We start from the raw sequence: 22255 nt of genomic DNA on the forward strand, positions 1-22255 counted from the left end.
AAGCTTTATGTAGATAAAACCTGATAAGCGACTCGGTGACCACTTGAGAAGTTTGGTTTTCCTGTTCTCGCAGTGCGTAATAATTTCGTCATTGGGATTCAGTGTTAGCAGGTTGAAATTTTCCCCGCCCGCCCCATCCTCACCTACAGGAAGAATTGATTAAACTAGTGTGACTGACGTCAGTTCTCACCTTACTCCAATCCATACTGCCACACCACGCTATGGCTGATCCTGTGCTACGGATTAACGACGAGTCTTTGGAAGTGCGAAAAACAAAGAAATTCATGTATTGTTATAATGAGCCCACGAGGCTACTAAGGACACAGCAAGAAGACACAGCAAAAAGGGACGGATTACAGACAGATACGTCATCTATGAAGTTACTTAACCCCTTCCATACAGGGCATTTTCACCCCCTTCCTGCCCAGACCAATTTTTAGTTTTCAGCGCTGTTGCACTTTGAATGACGATTGTGTGGTCATGCAACACTGTACCCAAACTAAGGGCCAGATTCACGTAGCGCAGCGGATCTATAGATCCGCTCGTTCTACGTGAATTAAGATCCGCTCAAGTTTAGGAGGCAAGTGGCTAATTCACAAACAACTTACCTCCAAACTTGCGACGGCGGATCCTAAATCCCCCGGCGGAATTCAAATTCCGCGGCTAGGGGAGTGTACTATTTAAATCAGGCGCTTTCCCGTGACGATTTAAATGCGCAGGCGCCGTCCGCGAAATTTCCCGGCGTGCATTGCTCCCACTGACGTCGCTAGAACGTCAGTGGTTGCGACGCTTACGTAAACGACGTCAGTCCGTATTCGAGAACGACTTACGCAAACGACGTTAAAAAATTTAAATTCGACGCAGGAACGTCGGCTATACTTAACATTGGCTGCGCCTGATAAAAGAAGGGGTAAGTATACGACGGAAAACCGCTACGGAAACGACGTAAGAACACTGCGACGGGTCCGCGTACGTTCGTGAATTTGCGTATCTCGCTGATTTACATATTATTTATCGTAAATCAGCGGGAACGCCCCCGGCGCCATTTTTAAATTGAAAAAAAGATCCGACAGTGTAACACATTGTAACACTGTCGGATCTAGCCCTATCTATGCGTATCTGCTTCTATGAATCAGGCGCATAGATAGGACCAGTTTACGTCAGAGATACGATGGTGTATCTGGAGATAATACACCGTCGTATCTCTTTGTGAATCTGGCCCAATATCTTTATGTTTGAATTTGAATTTGAATACAAGCCGCCCCCTTTGAATTACATGGCCATACGCCGGGCCATTTACACTACGCCGCCGCAAATTACGGAGCAAGTGCTTGGAGAATACGGCACTTGCTCCAGTAAGTTGCGGTGGCGTGGTGTAAATGGCTTACACTACGCCGCCGCCGATTCTATGAGAATCTGACCCAGAGTGCAGATACTAAGGAGTGGGGCTCAATGGAAGAGGTGCTTCCAAATACACTAAAACAGTGGTCTCCAAACTATGGCCCGGGGGCCAGATGTGGCCCTTTGCTTGCTTTTACCCGGCCCTTGGGGCCATTATTCCCCCCGATGACACCAATGAAGGGGCACAATTCCTCCCAATGAGACCAACAATGGAGCCCAATGACACCCAATAATGGGACACTATTCTTCCCAATAAGGCCGACAATGGAGCCCAATGACCCCCAATAATGGGGCACTATTCCTCCCAATAAGACCAACAATGGGGGCAATAAGACCCAAATATTGGGGAACTATTCCTCCCAATAAGACCAACAATGGAGCCCAATGACACCCAATAATGGGGCACAATTCCTCCCAATAAGACCAACAATGGGGCCCAATGACACCCAATAATGGGGCACAATTCATCCCCATGAGACCAACAATGGGGCCCAATGACACCCAATAATGGGGCACAATTCCTCCCAATAAGACCAACAATGGAGCCTAATGACACCCAATAATGGGGCAATATTCTTTCTAATAAGGCCAACAATGGAGCCTGATGACCCCCAATAATGGGGCACTATTCCTCCCAATAAGACCAACAATGGGGCCCAATAAGACCCAAATATTGTGGAACTATTCCTCCCAATGAGACCAACAATGGAGCCCAATGACACCCAATAATGGGGCACAATTCCTTCCAATAAGACCAACAATGGAGCCCAATGACACCCAATAATGGGGCACTATTCCTCCCAATAAGACCAACAATGGGGCCCAATAAGACCCAAATATTGGGACACTATTCCTCTCAATAAGACCAACAATGGAGCCCAATGACACCCAATAATGAGGCACAATTCCTCCCAATAAAACCAACAATGGGGCCCAATAAGACCCAAATATTGGGGCACTATTCCTCTCAATAAGACCAACAATGGAGCCCAATGACACCCAATAATGAGGCACAATTCCTCCCAATGAGACCAACAATAGGGCCCAATGACACCCAATAATGGGGCAAAATTCTTCTCAATGAGACCAACAATGGTGCCCAATGACACCCAATAATGGGGGACAATTCCTCCCAATGAAACCAACAATGGGGCACAATTCCTCCCAATGAGACCAACAATGGGACCCAATGACACTCAATAATGGGGCACAATTCCTCCCAATGAGACCAACAATGGGACCCAATGAGACCCAATGATGGGGCACAATTACTTCCACTAAAACAAAATGATAGGGCATACCCCCCCCCCACCCCTCAGGACTTTTTCTACTCCCAATGGTCACAGTACGACCCCCCTAAAGTCTGAAGGACAGTAAACCGGCCCTTTGTGTAGAAAGTTTGGAGACCCCTGCACTAAAACCTTCACTATTGAGTAAAAAGAGAAATAAAACAAAGTCGGTTCCTATTTTTGCCTTCTTCTTTATTGCATATGTTTGGCTTCAATAGGGAAAATGTTCCTTTATGTCATCCTAATACCTTCGTAGGCTCTACGACTCCTAGAATGCCTGGGGGCCACATGTTATCCATACATGGACTGGAAACAACTTTTACATTTCAGAATCAGGCAGAGAATCATCTGTGTTGCCTACAGCAACCAATCACCTTCACCCAGTCTTTCTTTATTCCACGTTGGGATACATGAAAGGGAGCGGGTGACTGAATCATGAACAGAAAACAGATATTTCAGGAACTTTAATACCTAAGGCCAAACTACACAGAAAGCTGAATAAAAGCAGAATAAAGATAAAAACGGGGGTCAAAATGTTTTATGAATTGTATTCCATTAAATTAAACATCCCGATTGTTTCCATGACAACAAGTTCCTCTCCCTCTTTGCACTTGTCTATTTACAGAGGTTGCAGTTACCGATCGGCAAAGTGAAGGTTTTGGAGCACTTTGATAGACGGGGTTGATTGTGAATGTTGCAGAGCAGAACCATGATTGTAATCGGCCTAGTTCATCATCTCAAACTCTGATTCTTGTAAAAAAGGAGGTTCGTTTCCTAACGAGTGGTTATCCATAGTTTAGCGATTGTTTATCGATTGGTTTCTATTTTTGTTTCCTTCGGATGTGCATATTTTTTCTTGCAGCGTTTATAATTTCAGTCCCTTAACCACTGGAGTACCACCTGGTCTATACCCCTCCAATACCAGGCCATTTTCTGTTTTCACTAGGGTTGTCCCGATACCACTTAATACTTACCAATATTGATTACCGATACTTTTTTTAATGTCACGTGACAGTGGCCCAGATTCAGGTACATTTGCGCGATATTTACGGGGGAGCAGGGCAACGATTTTGCCCTGCGCCCCCGCAAATATTTTGCGCTGCCCTCGATTCACGGAGCAGTAGCTCCGTGAACTGCGAGGGCGCGCCGGCAAATTTGCCCGGCGTAAGCGCGCGCAAGTTAAATGATCCCGCCGGGGGCGGGAATCATTTAAATTAGGCACGCTCCCGCGCCGAGCGTACAGCGTTTGCTCCGTCGGGAAACTTTCCCGACGTGCATTGCGGCAAATGACGTCGCAAGGACGCCATTTGCTTCAAAGTGAACGTGAATGGCGTCCAGCGCCATTCACGAATCACTTACGCAAACAACGTGAAATTCAAATTTCACGTCGCGGGAGCGGCGGCTATAATTTAGCATTGGCTGCCCCTACTATAAGAAGGGGCAGCCTTGCGCTAAAGTTGCCGTACGGAAACTCCGTACCTGGCTTGCGCGGGGCCCGCGCAAGTTTGTGAATCAGTTGGTAGTATGCAATTTGCATACTACACGCTGATCACAATGGGAGCGCCCCCTAGCGGCACACGCAAGAATGCAGCCTAAAATCTGCGAGGCATAAGAGCCTTATGCCGCGCAGATTTTAGGCTGCAGTCGGTGTAACGAGGTTCCTGAATCAGGAGCACTTGTTACACCGGAGCAAGTAAGCAATTGCGCCGTGTAACTTATGGTTACACGGGCACAATTGCTTCTTGAATCTGGGCCAGTGTTTTTTTTTTGTTTTTTTACTATTTTTTGTTTTGTTTTTTTACAATGCTTTCTTTTTTTTTCCCCTTTTTTAGGGGGGAGGGGGTGGATGGTGTCTGTGTGTTTTTTATTAACATTTTTATTATTTTTTGCAATATTTTTTTTTTTTTTATTGCACTACTTTTTTTATTTATTTTTTTAATCAGCCTTGTTGGAGGGCTTTGGTGAGATATCAGGGGTCTTAACAGATCCCTGATATCTCCCCCTTGAGACAGAGAAAGAGACTGTGGATAGGGATTCCTCAGTCCCTTTTCTAATTAAGTCTGCCTCTCAAGAACCTTTCATTATGTGAAGTTCTATTGATGATAATATGTGTTGTGACTTAGCACCCTCTAAAGGTCAGACGTCTGACTTACGTCTACAAAGGAATGTGTATTGTGTAGCAGGTGAGAATAACTTATCGCGGAGTCAGAATGTCTGGGTAATGATTAGTAATCAGTTCATGTAGATTATATGAATGTCATTATCTAAAGGAATGTGTATTGAAGTTCCTTGTGTCATGTTTAGGGCTGTTACTGATCACAATTTTTGTGTTCGATTAATCGTTTTTTTTTAATCAATTAATCGACTAATTTCGATTAATTATAAACGCACATACAGATCCAACTACTTTAAGCTGATCTCCTCCTTGCTGGCTGATTCCCAGTGCAGCTACCAACAACTGGAAAAATGGATAGCAGGATACAAAAAACACACAAAGGCAGCGCTCGATGGGAATAGCATTAAAACTTTTATAGTCTTCAAGTAGGTAACCAAATAAATATTGCACTGGAGATAAAATCGATGTAGCTACATAAACTGTAAAAATGGTGCGAGTAATTCCAAACGGTAGCAAAAGCAGTCATAAAAACATGTAGCTAAGTATGATACTGGTATAAAAATGTGTACAACGATACCACTGCTGAATCCAGATGAGGAGAGTTTAACATCAGTCCGTCGGCATGTAGATGTCCCGTGAAGGGAACTATCACAACTCCCAGTGGATGGTTGTTGAATCCCAGGTTGATAGAGGGAAGTGATAGAGGGAAGTGTAACACCCCTTGCGTGTGGCAGATAGTAAGGTCCCGCCAACATGCAGATATGAAAGCACAGCAAAGGAGCCCTTCAGATGGACACGGCAAGCCCCGCCGGTTGCCGTGACATCACTGGATCTGCGACGGAACTCCCTGAAGGCCCAGAAGCCGGCGGAGAGGTGAGTACCAATCAAAAGAATTTTAATCGTTCAAAAAGTTTTTGATCGATCAAAAAAATTAAAGATTAATCGATTAATTAAAAGTTAATTTGCACAGCCCTAGTCATGTTGTGGGTGGAGTTGAGTCATTGTCCATATTTGGTTGCGAACTGTATAAGAAGAGCTGAGTTTACCATTAAAGTATTCATTCTGTTTGGAACCAGAGATCAGAGCTGTGTCTCGTTATTCTGGGGAATTCTTATGGATCGTGTCTGCCGGATTGTGGAGTGTCGATAAGCTGTCTTGGGTTGGTGGAATGGAATATCGTAACGGCGTTAACCCCCTCTCTCCCACAATTCTGTTAAAGATGCAATAAATCTCTTTGCATTCAAGGAGTGTCTGACGCCCATCAATCTACCTTGCATTACACCCACCATGCCTTGTAACCCACTCTACACAGATGGAGGTCACCATTGGGCTTCAGGGGCCCCGGGACTTGGCTACGTGTATTTGCAAGAATTTTTAGATCTGCTCAAAGGATTAGCCTAGTTTTACATGGCTGTATATATATAATTTCCAATTTTTTACCATTAAATTCCTAATTTGGGGTTTTGGGTTTTGGATATGTAATTCTGGTCAAGTAGCTGCCAGGGAGCTCAAGCTACCTTTTCTTAATATTCTTAGTCGTCTTTCAGCAACAAAGCTAATTCAAAGTCATTAGGGTAAAAACGGTACGTAGGATCTCATAATTCCCATTACAAATCATCTCCAGCGAAGCGTGTTTATTTTCTGCAACTGCAGAAAAGTGCCATATGAAAAGATTAATGAGCTGATATAGCTGCAGGCAATTTGGGTCCCTTTTAAGTTTATTCTACAAACGAACTAACCACCTATATTTCAGTTCTAATTACTAATGTACTGATTGCTAATGTTCTTCTTTTGATCTCATAATAGTGTATCAGCTGGCTGTTACCATCTAGTTACTCAAATGCACACTTTCCCTATTGTCTGGGCTTACGCATTGTTCATTGTCTCTATTATATTCTATTATCTCTCCATTTACACTCTTCTCCACTCTGATGTGTGTATCTGTTTCAGTGTTCTGCTTTCTTTTCCCTCATTTTGCTGATCTGGTATCCATTACAGCATATATAAGAGCCTCTATGTATAGAGCAGTGGCTGCATGAGATTACGGTGACAATCATACTAATGTGCTAGGTGTGACACTTCCATGTATTTATTACCTGTAATACAGATCTCAGTGTAAGCCCCAAACAATGCTTTCATCTGCTCCTTCTTATACCATGGCCAACCAGTGCAAAATTCCATCACATATACAGCGCAGTATCACTTCTGCCTATTTTTCTGTGACCGGCCAATGTGAAAATCAATCACACACTAAAGCAGGCATGTCCAAAGTCCGGCCCGGGGGCCAATTGTGGCCCCCGTTCCAGTTTAATGTGGCCTACCCCTGGTAATTTGGATATATACTGGGGTAGATTCAAAGAGCAATTGCGCCTGCGTAACCATAGTTACGCAGCGCAATTGCTTACTTGCGCCGGCGTTACGAATGCTCCTGATTCAGGAACCTCGTTACGCCGACGGCAGCCTAAGATATGACAAGCATAAGGCTCTTATGCCAGTCATATCGTAGGCTGCATTCTTACGTTGGCCGCTAGGGGGCGTTCCCGTTGTGGTCAGCGTATAGTATGCAAATTGCATACTAACGCCGATTCACAACCCTACGCGAGCCCTGCGTACGCAGTTTACGTCATGTGCGTACGTCGGGTTTCGCGTAAGGCTGCTCCTGCTAATAGCAGGGGCAGCCAATGTTACGCATACCCGTCGTTCCCGCGTCGCAAAGTTTAAATTTTACGTCATTAGCGTAAGTGAATCGTGAATGGCGCTGGACGCCATTCACGTTCACTTTGAAGCAAATGACGTCCTTGCGACGTCATTTGCCGCAATGCACGTCGGGAAAGTTTCCCGACGGAGCATGCGCACTACGTTCGGCGCGGGAACGCGCCCAATTTAAATGATCCACGCCCCCTACGGGATCATTTAAATTACGCGCCCTTACGCTGGGCAGTTTTCCGGGGCGCACACGCAATTTACGGAGCTACTGCTCCGTGAATCGCGCGTAGCGCAGGAAATTTACGGAGGCGCAGCGGCAAAACGGTGCGCTGCGCCTCCGTAAAAAAAGGGGCAAAGCTACCTGAATCTACCCCACTGTATTTATCGGCGCTGCCTCGGAGGGGACAGGGAGAGGGGGAATGAGTGCTGTCAAATTACATACAGGAGAATCTCCTGTTTACTCAGTGACATCTGTAATAGGAAGTCCTGTCTCCTGGGCTGCTATTGGACGACTCCTCTGTCTATCATAAGAGGCGAGAGAAATTGTATTAAAGAGGCTGCTGTGTAAACAGGAGATTCTTCTGTATGTAATCTGTTGGTGCTAATCCCGCCCCCCTTCCTCCCTCCGAGGCTGCAGATGGACATCGATCAGGCTGCATTCATGGCAATGGCGAGGCTGCAGATGGGCACTGATTAGGCTACATTGACGGGCAATGACCCTTATTGTGCTTTACAGTTTTTTATTGATATTTTTTTTCCCTGAAACTTCCCTCTTAAAGTGAAGTAAATATGGTATATCCAAATAACACGCCCACGCTCATTTCTTCACCACACAGAGCCACAAAGGCAAGATAATTCTTGTTGGGCAGTGTATTAGTTGCTCGAACAAAAACACACTTAGACCAAATTTAAATGGTTCAAAGAATGTCAGGCAAAATGGTCAGCCCTCACGCATGTTCACTTCATCAAATCTGACCCTCTTTGAAAAAAGTTTGGACACCCCTGCACTAAAGCATACCTCCCAATGTTTTGAGATGGGAATGAGGGACACCTATCAGCAAAAGTATGCAGGCATAGGACACACCCCCTGCTACGCCCCCTTAAAGGAGAATTCTACAAAAAACAAGATTGGTTAAACCCACAAGTGCTTTTTTACCACTACTATTCCTTTATATTGGCTTTTGGAATTTACAAATGCAGCAATTTAGAAATTGGATGAAAGGTTTGCACTGGAAAACACTTTTTGATAGATAAAAAATGCATTTTCTATAAAACTCTATAGATCAGACCAAAATGAGAAAGAATGAGGGACGGAGGGACATTTAGAGAAGGGATCTGATAGAGAAAACTAATGCAGGTGTGCCACATCCCAATGGATAAAGAATATAGAAATGGGGGAACCCCTGGGGGCGGGACTTTAAAGGCACTACCAACAGAATGGAGAGGATGTATGAAAGTATAACAAAGTTAGTTTTATTAACAAGTCACACACAATAACAACACTTGTTAATAAAACTAACTTTGTTATACTTTCATACATCCTCTCCATTCTGTTGGTAGTGCCTTTAAAGTGGACACTTACCTGTCCAGTGCGCCTGCGATGTCGGCGGCCGAGCCGAGGCCGATAAGTCACTCGTCTCCGCCGCCATCCTCGGTGAGGGAATCCCCGGTTCCCTACTGGTCCCCGCTCTCTCCTGGGAACAGTGTGTTTCCCAGGAGACAGCAGGGGAGGGGGGGAATCTATGCCCGGAAGTGGGTGCAAATACCTGTCTTAGACAGGTATATGCACCTTCCCCCCCCCCCCCCCGAAAGGTGCCAAATGTGACACCAGAGGAAAAGCAGAATTTCCATTTTTGGTTGGAATTGCCTTTTAATATCTAAGTTATCAAGAACTGTATTTTCTCATTTGATCCAGTCTTTATATATTCACTTTTATATATATATATCTGTTCACTTCACGGACTTCTTATAGCACCGTTTCCACGCCCAGCACTATGGGAGTTGTAGGCCTGCGCTATCATGGCGGGCGCATGCGCACTGGCCTTTTTTGGTCCACTCCCGATCGGTGACGTCAGACGCTGATCAGGTGGGGGGCATATAAGGCCGGCATGTCCAGCCTCTCCGTGGACTCTCCGGGCGCCTTCGCTCAATTTGCCTATCCAATTGGTATATACCAGTACCATTTTTTACCCTTGATCCAATTCCGTAGCTTTAGCAGCCATTGAGGTGAGTGCCAGTAATTACCATATTAGGAAATAGCAATTATCAGGCATACTATCTGTCTTCTTCCATTAGTTGGATATTTAAACCCTTCCCTGCTTTACAATAATTATTTTTCCTTTTAGTCAATACGTCAAGGTTTTGTTCTAGTCACATCTACCCTTGCTAGCCCAAGGTTGGTAATAATCGGTGCCCCTGTACTCGAATGCAGTTTTAATGATATACTTGTAAGTATTGAGGCTATGTTAGCCCCTTTTTGGGACATAATTTGTCCTTGTTCTTCCCTTTCTCCTTTATAAGTTATCTCTTATTTCAGTAATTATGCTTGGTCCCTGTCTGCCCCTTGCAGCACCATTGTTGCGGGGCTGGATTGCAGCCGTCGGGTGGTCCCAGTGCCGCCTCGGTCTCCTTAGAGGCATCTGGGTATGTAGTGGGGTTCTTTTGTGTCGGGGGGCCATTTTGGGTTGTGAGATATTATGGGCCCTGCCATCAGGGCCGTCTTAATAGCAACATGGGCCCCTGGGCAAAGTAATGCTCTGGCCCCTCTACGCCCTACATCTTCCCCCAGCACTCTGTCCCCTCTACACCCCAGATATCCCCCCAGCACTCTGATCCCTCTACACCCCAGATATCCCCCCAGCACTCTATCCCCTCTACACCCCAGATATCCCCCAGCACTCTGATCACTCTACACCCCAGATATCCCCCCAGCACTCTATCCCCTCTACACCCCAGATATCCCCCCAGAACTCTGACCCCTCTACACCCCAGATATCCCCCCAGCACTCTGTCCCCTCTACACCACAGATATCCCCCCAGCACTCTGATCCCTCTACACCCCAGATATCCCCCCAGCACTCTATCCCCTCTACACCCCAGATATCCCCCAGCACTCTGATCACTCTACACCCCAGATTTCCCCCTAGCACTCTATCCCCTCTACACCCCAGATATCCCCCCAGAACTCTGACCCCTCTACACCCCAGATATCCCCCCAGCACTCTGTCCCCTCTACACCCCAGATATCCCCCAGCACTCTGACCCTTCTACACCCCAGATATCCCCCCAGCACTCTGTCCCCTCTACACCCCAGATATCCCCCCAGCACTCTGACCCCTCTACATCCCAGATATCCCCCCCAGCACTGTAATCATATACCATAAGATACCCCTTGTATTGTTACCCCACTACATCCCTGATACCCCCTACACTGTGGCCTCTCTACATCCCTGATACCTCTAGCACTATAGCCACCCAAGCTACCCCAAGCATTGCTTTGGGGAAAGTGCAGGGGCCCCCCATGCAGCTGGGGCCCCTGGGCAGTGCCCAGGTGTGCCCTCTCATTAAGACAACCCTGCCTGCCATGCTGCCAGCTCGATATACTGATATATGTAGATGATTATTTTACAATGATTGTCCTGTATGATTATTTAACTTGCTGTATTTTTGCTTTTCTAGAGCCATTTATACAATACTGGTTACTACAATTTCCCTTGAAGAAGCAAATGTTTGGAGAAACATGTAGGAACTAGTGACCTGTAACCTCAGAAGGCCTGTAATACCTTGGCCAGTATTAAATGTATACTATCGCTCTGCTGTTTTTATGCACCTATGAATGTACTGTATGTCAGAAATATTTTTGTAATAAAATAATATAAGCTTTTTAAGTACCAATTGTATTCTCTACTGTTTAGACACCGCTATAATCCCATTCCCAATCCCCCTTTTGGTTCTAACAATTTTCCGAGATGAGGTGCCAGATCTATTGAGGACACTTGAGCCACATTCCATGACCGAGGGAATGCTTGTTCTTGCCTGCAGCAGACCGATGACATCATTCTCCCAAAATGTTCTCTTTAAGCCACTCCCACCTAACACCAAAAGGAAATCGGGGATAAAGAATAACACAGGAAACTTTAAAATTTGTCATACATACGATGCAAACATAATCTACAACTGACAGGTCCTCTTTAATTTGCTCTAACTTTCCATAGCAACAGAAAGACGTTTGAAATGTTCTTCCATCAGCAAAGTTCATTTGTAATATTTACTGTTCAGCGGCAGAAGCCGCCAGTCACTGAAGTCTCTTCTTCATGATTAATATCCTTGGAAATGACTCTCCACTTCTGAATGGTAAAAGCCCTCATCAATATTGCCCGTCTCATTCTGCTGATATTAACAGATTTTTCTTTGACTTTCACCGCCACGGAGCACTTTACAACATTACCTGCAACACGGGGCCTCCAGTCCGAAGAATATTAATGTGTCAGATGATTCAGGCTCATCACTTAAAGCGGAACTAAGCGTTTTTGGTCTTTTTTTCCGGCGTTTTGTCGCCCGTATTCATGCGTATTTGCGCGTTTGCATACAGCGTCGTCCGACGTTTTTGTACTTCGACGTTTTTTATTTTAGCCAATAGGAAAAATGATCATCTTTTCATCACTTGTTGCTATGTTTGTAGATTTTTTTTATCTTCTGCATGGGCGACAAGTTCTATTGATTAAAGCGACAAAACGCCCGTAGAAACGCTCGCTGTCGTGCTAGACGCTTGAATCAAGCGTTTCCATTACTTTCTATGGGAAATACAAACGCTCAAAAACGCCCAAACCGCCCTATTCGCGCGACAAAAAATGGTCCGGAACTTGTTGGAGCGTATGTTTCAGGCGTTTGGCGTCAGGAGTTTTGGAGTGGAGATGTGAACCATCTCCATAGAGAATAATGTATTTTTTCCCCTCTAGCGTTTTGGAGCGTCACGCTTCAGGTGATAAAACGCTCAGGTGTGAATGGGGCCTTAGTGTATCTAAATCTGCTAGTCCATCTAACACTCCCCTCTCCCCAGACTGACAATGCTCCTTCACCCAGAGTGGGGGGGGGGGGGGGCGCCAAAATTCAGGAGGTGTGTTACCGGCTAGATAACCAGGTGAAAACAGGGGGACAAAATGCAGCCACCACATCTAATGATTGGTAAGCTGCAATATGTTTTACATGTTTGGTTTTGGGTTTAATACCCCTTCAAAGGAAAAGGATTTTTTCCTATATTTTTACATATTTCTCATCTGCTGTTCTCCATACATTGGCCATTTTTTATCTCTTAGCTGTTAAAAAGAAACTAAATCCCAGATATAAAGACAAGCCGTTAACACCCATACTGTGGAGTTGGCCATAAAATCAATGTCCCTCATACATATTCATGGCAACATTCATTTACATCAGGGAACAGGCGGCCACACGCCGAACTCAGAGACGAGAGAATTGGTTTATCTGGCAAAGCATGCTGGGAGGACGCTTCTTCGGTGCCGGCTAGGTCTTAACTTATCAAATTTGTGTATTTATAGAATAGCGGATGGGGAATAAGGAATAGTTATAAGCAACGAGTGTATATTAACAGTCTGGATTGTTTCATCCGTCTTCGATTGACGCCTCCATTTACTTTCCCTAGCGGCTCTGCTCCTCCGAGTGAATATTCCATGAATCATGACAACATATCTATATTAAAATATTAAGTTTATAGAAACATGGAATCTTCTCACTGACATAATTAACAGAGCATGGGGAGGTGTTGAAGATAAATTATATGCTAAACTGGAAGCCGCGAAAAGTTACCGAACATAAACCAAATGGCTAAGTACGCAATTCAAACAGATATACGCAATGTGGCCTTGCGTATGCTTGGTGGAGCGCCGCGCCAAAGTTATAGCTCTGTTGTCCCACTCTGGGTGGGGTGCGGATGTATTCCAAGAAGCAGTGTAACTAAACGTAAGTGAATGACATGCTCCAAATGCTTGAAAGGTAGAGAATGGCCAACGTGTTTTGTCTGGCCTCAAGGCTTAGTCATAGAGGCAATGAAAGCTCCTCCAGATAGGCCACCTCCAACGTGTTTTAACTTGCCTCAAGGCTTAGTCATAGAGGCAATGAAAGCTCCTCCAGATAGGCCACCTCCAACGCTTTTCGTCTTCCCTCAGGGCTTAGTCATAGAGGCAACCACAGCTCCTCCGGATAGGCCCCCCACAATGCGTTTGTTCTTGTCCCAGGGTTTAGTCATAAAGGCAACCTATATGATTAAGTCCCGGGGGTGTGGCAAAATGCATCAGTGGATGTGGCCTATTGGTGATTAGATATGCGCAATGTGCATTGCCTTCAAAATCCTGTTCAGCCAATACTTTTTCGGTTTTGCTATACCTTGCCCATCCCTCCATCCCATGTAATGCCAGGCAGCCAGTTGTATGTTTTCCTTACTCTCAGTCTGGTTTACAGTTTCAGTGCTTGCTATAGGCACCATTTTCACTAGATACTCCTCTGATTTCAATACAGCACCATGCATAGAGAGTTAGCCCATTTCAGTGCCAAGGACAAAGAATTATCCTTTTTAGCACCACAGATAGAGAATTGTACTCACTCCGCACCATGGATATAGAATTATCCCCTTTCAGCACTGTGAATAGAGAAGTGTATCCCTTCAGCAATAAGGATAGAGAATTATTGTCCTTCAGACCCATGAACAAGGAAAGTTTCCCCTATCAACACCATGGACAGAGAATTAGACTCTTTCAGCACCCTGAATAGAAAATGGTCCCACTTCAGTTCCATGAACAGTAAATTATCCCCTTTCAGCACCATGAAGTGTAAATGAAACCACGTCAGCACCATGGACAGTGAATGATCCTCTATTCAGCACCATGGACAGTGAATGACCCTCTATTCAGCACCATGGACAGTGAATGATCCTATATTCAGCACCATGACAGTGAATGATCCTCTATTCAGCACCATGGACAGTGAATGACCCTCTATTCAGCACCATGGACAGTGAATGATCCTATATTCAGCACCATGGACAGTGAATGATCCTCTATTCAGCACCATGGACAGTGAATGATCCTCTATTCAGCACCATGGACAGTGAATGATCCTCTATTCAGCACCATGGATAGGGAATTTTCCCTCTCCAGTAGGGTGGACAGTGAATTATTCCCTTTCAGCCCCACATATAAGGGGCTCATTCTACATACAAGGGTCTCATTCCACATACAAGGGGCTCATTCTACATACAAGGGACTCATTCCACACACAAGGAGCTCATTCCACACACAAGGAGCTCATTCCACATACAAGGGGCTCATTCCACACTATCGATAGAGAATTATACTCTTTCAGCAACATGAGTAGACAATTATATTTTTTCAACCCCATGGGCAAACATTATCCCCTATCAACTCTATGGACAAATAATTATCCCCTATCAGCGCCATGGACACATTATACTCTAATATGGTTAGAGAATTATCCCTTTTCTGCACCATGAAGAAAGAATTATGCTCTTTCAGTAGAAGAAAGTGGAAGGGTAGCACTGGATCTGTAGGGGCTGGTATTGTTAACGTAAGGTATTCAAGTTGTCAGCTACTATACCCTAGAGCAGGGGTCTCCAAACTTTCTAAACAAAGGGCCAATTTACTGTCCTTCAGACTTTAGGGGGGGCCAGACTGTGGACATTGGGAGTAGAAAAGGTCCAGATAGCAGTAGGAAAAAACAATACCCCATCGTTGGTGTCAGTGGGAGGAACTGTGCCCCATGGTGGGTGTCAGTGGGAGGAACTGTGACTCATCATTGGTGTCATTGGGCCTCATTGTTGGTGTCATTGAGAAGAATTGAGTGCCATCATTGGTGTTATTGGGAGGAATTGTGTTCCATCATTGGGAGGAATTGTGTTCCATCATTGGGAGGAAATGTGTTCCATCATCGGAGTCCTTGGGCCCCAGTGTTAGTGTCATTAGGAGAAATTGTACCATTATCATTGGTGTCATTGGATGGAAATGTGTCCCATCATCGGTGTCATTGGGCCTCATTAATGGTGTCATTGGGAGGAAATGTGCCCCATCATTGGTGTCATTGGGAGGAATTGTGGCCTATTGTTGGTGTTAGTGGAGGGGGATGCATGCCCCATTGTTGGTATCAGTGGATGAAATAATGCTCCAAGGGCTGGATAAGAGCAAACCAACGAGCTTTGTGGTTTGGAGGCCACTGCCCTAGAGGATCTCCACAGTCTTCTTGGCTTGTATTATAATGTAACAAGAATTGAAACTGCAGTGCCACACCACTGCTAAAAGGTCTAGATACCCCTGACTTTTAATGGAATAATGTTATATCTGGACCTCATAGCAGTGGTGTGCTGCTTAAATTTAAATTCTCATTACAATATACTCTTTCAGCACCATGTATAGAGATTTATAATTGTTCATCATCTCACAGATACAGAGTTATCCTCTTTTTAGCACCATGGATAGAGAAGTATCCCACTCCAGTACCATGGACAGTAAATTTTCCCCTTTCGGCACGATTCACTGGGAGTGATCCCACTCCAGTATCATGGACAGTGAAGTATCCCCTTTCAGCATCATGAACAGGGAATGATCCCATTGCAGTACCATGAACAGTGACTTATCTCACTCCAGTACAGTAGACATTGACATATATTCTTTCAGCATCATGAAGAGAGAATGATCCCCTTGCTGTACCATGGACAGTGACTTATCTCACTCCAGTACAGTAGACATTGACATATATTCTTTCAGCATCATGAAGAGAGAATGATCCCCTTGCTGTACCATGGACAGTGACTTATCTCACTCCAGTACAGTAGACATTGACATATATTCTTTCAGCATCATGGAGAGAGAATGATCCCCTTGCTGTACCATGGACGGTGACTTATCTTACTCCAGTAAAGTAGACATTGACATATATTCTTTCAGCATCATGGAGAGAGAGAATGATCCCCTTGCTGTACCATGGACAGTGACTTATCTCACTCCAGTACAGTAGACATTGACATATATTCTTTCAGCATCATGGAGAGAGAATGATCCCCTTGCTGTACCATGGACAGTGACTTATCCCACTCCACTACAGTACACAGTGAAAGGATATCCTTTCAGCGCCATGGTCAGAGAACAAACCCCTTGCAGTAACATGGACAGGGTGCTCCCTTTTGGAAGGTGTCCATTCCTTTTCCACACCAGGGACAAAGAATTATCCCCTTGCAGTACCATGAATTATCCAACTCCAGTAAAGTGGGCAGTGAAATTTGCACTATGGAGAATGATCCCCACTTCACCCACAACATCATGCAATGGGTGTTAACGAGCCTCCAATACACATTTCTTGGGTAGACTTTCTGGCAACGAATCTACATGAGTTAATTACTATAGCTGACAAGGCAGACGTTATGACTTCAGCTTATCTCACCTGCTATTCAATACACATTCCTTTAGTAAACATAAGTCAGACCTCTGACCTTTAGAGTGTGCTAACTCACAACACATATTATCAATAGAACTTTCACACAATACAGTGTTAATCAGCATCACACAATGAAATATCTTTAGAAGCCAGACTGTCTACCAAGCTCCAATCCACATCACCACAGTAGCAGACTTAATTAGCGCAATAGACAATAGAATGCAATCACAGCAAGCTTTATAGTACACATCAGCCAACACACAATATATATACAATATATACAATGGGCCGGATTCACAGACAACTTACGCCAACGTATCTGTTAATACGCCGCGTAAGTTGTAGGATGCCCCGTCGTATCTATGCGCTGTATTCAGGAAACCAGATAGGCCTGAATTTCGGCTTGATCCGACCGACGTAAGTCTCCTTACACCGTCGTATCTTGGGTGCATATTTACGCTGGCCGCTAGGGGTGCTTCCGTTGATTTACGCGTCGAATATGTAAATGACCTAGATACGCCGATTCACGAACGTACTTGCGCCCGTCACAGTAAGCTACGCCGTTTATGTAAGGCGTACGTCCGCCGTAAAGTTATCCCACATAAAGCAGGGGAAAGTCATGTTAGGGTATGGACGTCGGAACAGCCGTCGGATTTTACGTCGTTTGCGTAAGTCGTTCGTGAATGGGGCTGGGCGTAGGTTACGTTCACGTCGAAAGCATTGAGCCGACGTATCTTAGGGAGTATTTGCGACGTGATTCTGAGCATGCGCGCGCATGCGCCGTTTGATCGGCCATTCATTTACATTGGGTCACGGTTAATTATAATACAACACGCCCACTACCTTCCTAATTTGAATTAGGCAGGTTTACACCGGCCCATTTACGTTACGCCGGCATAAATATGGGAGCAAGTGCTTTGTGAATACTCAGCTTGCCTCTCAATGGGCCGCTGTCTCTGAATCTGGCCCAAAATCTATACCGCATTAAATGTGACTAGCACAGACCATAGTGGGGTTCTCATTCACCCTGTGCCCCTAAAGTGACTCCCGTTACAGTAATGAACCACACATGCCGGTGCAAATGATCCCCTTGCCGTACCATGGATAGAGAATTATCCCCTTTACAGTACCATGGGCAGTGAATTATCTAGCTGAATTACAGTGAACAGTAAATTATCCCTTTGAGCACTATGGAAAGAGAATAATGCTCTTGGCGTACCACGGACAAACAATGATGCCACTTCAGTACAATGGACAGTGATTTATCCCCTTTTGGCCCCGTGGACAGAAAATGATCCCCTATCAGTACCATGGACAGTGAATTATCCTACTCCAGCACAGTGGACAGTGAGTTATCTGCTTTCAGCAACAAGATCATTATCCCACTGCAGCTTCGTGGCTTAGAAGTATCCCCTTTCATCATCACGTACAGAGAAATGTGCCCATAAACACAGAATGCTTCATCTTTTACAATGTGAACAGAGGTTAATCACATTTCTAGGAAATACGGCGCACAAGCTACACATTGCTTAGATGGTCATGTTGCAGTAAGCTAAATTTAGTGTCTCGGAGTGATTCATAGGACATTAATGTACAGTCTTCATTCCACAAATGACTGATCTTTTCAACAACCTGTAAGAAAACATTTTTTTGTACATTATCTTCTGGCAAAACTGTGTACAGTAAACTACGTTGGTTGGGTTTGTACAAACACTCATTAACCACTTCAGCCCCGGAAGAATTTACCCCTTTCCTGACCAGAGCACTTTTTGCGATTCGGCACTGCGTCGTTTTAACTGAAACAAAATTGACGTAGTTTTTTCCCCACAAATAGAGCTTTCTTTTGGTGGTATTTGATCCCCTCTGCGATTTTTATTTTTTGTGCTATAAACAAAAGAAGTCACAATTTTAAAAAAAAAGTTATATTTTTTACTTTTTGGTACAATAAATATTCCCCAAAAATATATAAAAAAAACTTTTTTTTTCCTCAGTTTAGGCCGATACGTATTCTTCTACATATTTTTGGAAGAAAAAAAAATCGCAAAAAGCGTATATTGATTGGTTTGCGCAAAAGTTATAGCGTCTACAAAATAGGGGATAGTTTTATGGCATTTATATAATTTTTTTTTTCTTTTTCTTTTTTTTTAAAACCATGTCAGACTCAACCACAGCAAGAGACTTGCTCACGATTTCATTTATTCATAAATATTGGGCTAGATTCAGATAGCCCTGCGTAATGTTGTACGGGCGTTACGCCGCCGTAAATTAGGGCGCAAGTTCCGTATTCAGAAAGAACTTGCGCCTAAGTTACGGCGGCGTAACGTATGTGGTCCGGCGTAAGCCCGCCTAATTCAAATGTGGATGATGTGGGCGTGTTTTATCTAAATTTACTGTGACCCCACGCATGCGCCGTTCGTGAAAGAATCCCAGTGCGCATTCTCGAAATTACGCCGCAAATCGTTAATGCTTTAGACGTGAACGTAACTTACATACAGCCCTATTCGCGAATGACTTACGCAAACGACATAAACATTTCAAAATTTGACGCGGGATTGACGTCCATACTTAACATTGCGTACGCCTCATATAGCAGGGGTAACCTTACGCCAGAAAAAGTCTAGCGTAAACAACGTAAAAAAATGCGCCGGGCATACGTACGTTTGTAAATCGGCGTATCTACCTAATTAGCATATTCCTCTCGTAAATCGACAGAAGCGCCACCTAGCGGCCAGCGTAAATATGCAACTAAGATACGACGGCGTAAGAGACTTACGCCAGTCGGATCTTAGTCATATTTAGGCGTATCTTGCTTTCTGAATACAGAAAGAAGATACGCCGGTGCAGATTTGAATTTACACAGCGTATCAATAGATACGTCGGCGTAAATTCTTTCTGAATCTAGCCCAATGTCTCTACTTCAGTTTTGCATCATTTGTGGTTATCTATACTGTTTTGTTTTTTATATTTACCTTTTTACTTCATTTTAATTTCTTTTTTTTTTTTTTTTTTTCCTGAATCTCCAGTAGTCCAAGGGAGGGGGCGAGCACGACACTCCACGCCAGGGAGAAAGCCTTGCATTACTGTGTGGAGTTACAGACAGAAGAACAGGAAGTGAGGAAGTGAGGTAAAGGAAGCTATTTAGGGGGGAAAAAATGGTACCTTTACAGATTCTCCTTTTATATTTTCGAATTATTATTTTAGATTTTAGAATTTTTGGTTTTCCGAATTTACGAATTTGTTGACATTTGTTAAGAAACGAATACGGAACGAAACAAATTGCTCATGTCTAGTTCTAACACAATATAAGTATATATAAATAAATTGCTCGGTGAACGTATATTTTTTTAAACTGTGTAATTAGCACAGTTTATGTTTTTATTAACACGAAGATCAGAGACTTGGATGACCCCTCTGGTAAGGTAACAATGGGGTAGATTCAGGTAGCAATTACGCATGCGTATCCATAGATATGCAGCGTAATTGCTAAGTAGCGCCGGCGTATCTACTTTCTGTATTCAGAAAGCTCGATACGCCGACTGTAGCCTAAGATATGACTGGCATAAGGCTCTTATGCCGTCGTATCTTAGGCTGCATTCTGCCGCTGGCCGCTAGGTGGCGTTCCCGTAGTGGTCAGCGTAGAGTATGCAAATTGCATACTCACGCCGATTCACAAACGTACGCGCGCCCGGCGTTGGAGTTTTACGTTGTTTGCGTACGGCTCTTCCGTCGTAAGGCTGCTCCTGCTATTAGGAGGCGCAGCCAATGCTAAGTATGGACGTCGTTCCCGCGTCGCGTTTTTCGAAATTTGCGTTGTTTGCGTAAGTGGATCGTGAATGGCGCTCGACGCCAGTTACGTTCCCGTCGAAGCAAATGGCGTCCTTGCGACGTCATTTACTGCAATGCACGTCGGGAAAGTTTCCCGACGGAGCATGCGCACTACGTTCGGCGCAGGAACGCGCCTAATTTAAATGATCCACGCCCCCTACGGGATCATTTAAATTACGTGCGCTTACGCCGGCCACTTTTACGCAACGCCCCCGCAAATTACGGAGCAAATGCTTCGTGAATGAAGCGTAGCTCAAGTAATTTACGGAGGCGTAGTGTAAAAACGGTACGCTGCGCCTCCGTAGTAGTGCGCGCCCCTACCTGAATCCACCCCAATACTGTTTTGCTGTAGAGGAAACTGATGTGGGTGTCAGCTTATCTGTACTGCAACATTTCCCTGCAAGTCGTGAAGACCTTTATCTGCTTTCTGCTCTATGTTTTGAGAAATGCAATCTTTATACAAATTATTGTCATTTCATGTCACAAAAATTGACCTTTTTACATTTTCTGAAATTGCCAACAAATGTAAATGTCCCTGTAACCATGACAACGATGTGCATTGGTATTTCAGTGTTGCGGGCTTGTTTGTCAGGTAACATTGAGAGCTCACTATAGGATGTTCTGGCTGGACTACAGAACACTTCCACCTCTTCTCACCTCCATAACATTTTAGGGAAGCCATAGGCGTGCGCAAGGGGGTGTGCCAGGTGTGCCTGGGCACGCTCGAATCCTGGAGTTGGCAACCTGACAATGGTGGGCATGTGATCGGTAAACTGCAATCCTTCCTTGCTGACCCTCAGAACCTGGACAGGAGAGGTGGCGGGGGGTTGAATATAGCGGAATCAATCTGTATTTTCCTCCTGCAGCAGCTAAAAAGTAGGCTTCTCCACCTCTACCTTTTTGTAAACATTCAGCTGCAAACATTACAGCTTTAACCACTTCCCTACCCACCCATAGACATATGACGTTCGCAGGAGGGATCTCATATGACTTCCTGGGCTTCCTGGCCTGTCTAGGGGGGCGCGCGTGCGCTGCTTCACTCGGGAGCTGGTGCGCGTGCCCTGGCGGCTGCGATGTCCGCCAGGCACCCACGATTGCTAGTAATAGAGCAGGGACGTGGATCTGTATGTGTAAACACACAGATCCACGTCCTCAGGTGAGAGAAGACCGATGGTGTGTTCCCAGTACAGAGGAAAACTGATCGGTCTCCTCCACTTTTGAGTCCCCTCCCCCCCACAGTTAGAATCTCTCCCTAGGATACACATTTAACCCCTTGATCGCCCCCTAGTGTTAACCCCTTCCCTGCCAGTCGCATTTACGCAGTAAGTGCATTTTTATAGCACTGTTCGCTGTATAGATGTGAATGGTCCCAAAAAAAAGTGTACGATATGTCCGCTGCAGTGTCACAGTCATGATAAAAATCGCAGATTGCCGCCATTACTAGTAAAGTAGAAAAAAAATC

This window comes from Rana temporaria, chromosome 6 (genome assembly GCF_905171775.1).
Source record: "Rana temporaria chromosome 6, aRanTem1.1, whole genome shotgun sequence".
Taxonomy (NCBI): Eukaryota; Metazoa; Chordata; class Amphibia; order Anura; family Ranidae; genus Rana; species Rana temporaria.